General features: G+C 54.1%; 1 pseudogene; it reads right to left on the bottom strand.

Moving 5' to 3' along the window:
- Positions 1–616: 616 nt before the first annotated feature.
- On the bottom strand, positions 617–1,635 carry LOC124246154 (ankyrin repeat and SOCS box protein 1-like; annotated as a pseudogene).
- Between the last annotated feature and the right edge of the window lie 217 nt (positions 1,636–1,852).

Here is a 1,852-nt window from a genome sequence, read left to right as displayed (position 1 = left end):
GAAACCATCCTTGAATGAAGACAATGAATATGACACTCTCACCACTAGGAGTGAACACCGAAGTGGCAAGGAAGAAGAGTATGTATGACAAATGCCATGTGTCAACCCCAGGAGATGGGAAAACAAACTAGCAAGTTCATGAACTGCATTTCTGCATTCTACTCTTTTACCAAAACTCTCTTTTCATTTGGGTATTATAAAACTTTAATTGAACAATTAAATTAAGAAGTAAAAATATAAACAGAAGCACAGTTCTAGAAAGTGCTAGGGGTCTTCCCTACTGGGGATATTAGCAGGCCTCCAACCCCCACCTGCACCCATTTCAAGGCCCCTTTCATTAATATGCAACTGTGAAAATCCAAAACAGATATTAGGGAAGAACAAAATTAAGTTTTGCATGAGCCTCTCGGCTGACAACCACCCAAGGACTGTGTGATGCCCCGACCAAGCACCTGAGCTGGAATTACAATCCAATCCACGAGCCATTCCTGCTCTACCAACAGCCAGATGGGACTGAGGCAGCAGCCCAGGACGTGGTTCACAGGGCAAGAATCGATGTCAGCTGTCCCTGCAGATCGCCTTCTTCCTCACCGCAATCAACGTCTGCCCTTGACTTCTACTCATAAAGTAGAAACTTCTTTATGGGGTCTGGCAGAGGCAGCGAAGAAATCAGATGGAGTCAGTATTTGCCAAGAGCTCTTCTCACGACCAGGCGGCACAGATTCAGCAAGGTCCTGGGGACACTTCTGGCCTCTTTAAAGACGTGCAATGCCTCGGGGTCGGCCTTCCTTCTGCCTCTCGACTCTGGGCCCAAGGATTCCCACTTCACCAGGTTCAGGTTCGCTCCACACGCTACGAGCAGGCTCACAAAGGCCGCCTCACAGCCATGACGCAGGACGGCATCCATGACGCACCCGGGGGAGCCCCTGTAGAAGCCCTGCGTGTTGACAGGGCCGTTGCAGTTGAAGTCGGGGTTCGCCCTAGCCTGGAGGAGCAGCTTGAAGCACTGGAGGTTGTGGTAGGCCGCGCTGATGTACAAGGGGCAGACGACCAAGGAGGTGAGGCGCCGGGGAAAAAGGGGGCCGGATGTCTGGAGTCAGGTGGTGGTTGACATCGACATCAGCCCCATACCTGATGAGAGCCTTCAGTATGTTGGCCCTGCCCACACGAGAGGCGTGGTAGACAGGTGTACTGCGATGGTGCCGGCTTCCGTTGGGGTCGGCGCCGGCTTCAAGGAGGATCTGGGCACTCTCCAGGTGCCCGTTCACCACAGCCACATACAGGGCAGTCTGTCCCTTTACATCCACCAGATCCACCTCGGCCCCCTTCTGGATCAGGAAGTCCACACAGTTCCCACGGCCAGCAGTGGCCGCGATTCGCAGTGGTGTGCAGGGCAGCCAGCCACAGCACCAGACAGACTTCTCGTTGATGCGGCTTCGGTAGCCCTCCTCTTGTAACAGGCTCCTGAGGGTCTGGAGGTCCCCCACGTAGGCTGCGTCATGGAGCCTGGTGTCCTCGCAGTGCTCTAGCGGATGGTCACAAAACTGCTCCGTCAGCCACTCCTTCAGATTAGGACCTGCACTGCGGGCCCCAGCCCGGCCCGGCCCGCCCGCCGGGGCCGCCGCCCTCCGCCATGGGAGCTCCGACCTTCGGCCGTCCACAGCCGGCCTCCCAGGGGCCCCGGCCCCAACGCGCCCCGCCCCCAACTTCAGTCTTTTATGTGTAGATATCCAGTTGTCTCAGCATCAATTTTGGAAAGACTATTCTTTATCCATTGAAATGTTTCGGCACTTTGTCAAAAAACAATTAACCATAAATGTAAAGGATTATTTCTGGACTTTCAATTCTATTA

This window comes from Equus quagga, chromosome 10 (genome assembly GCF_021613505.1).
Source record: "Equus quagga isolate Etosha38 chromosome 10, UCLA_HA_Equagga_1.0, whole genome shotgun sequence".
Lineage (NCBI taxonomy): Eukaryota > Metazoa > Chordata > Mammalia > Perissodactyla > Equidae > Equus > Equus quagga.
The sequence above is the reverse complement of the archived record's forward strand: the minus strand, read 5'-3'. Positions and strand labels throughout refer to the sequence as shown.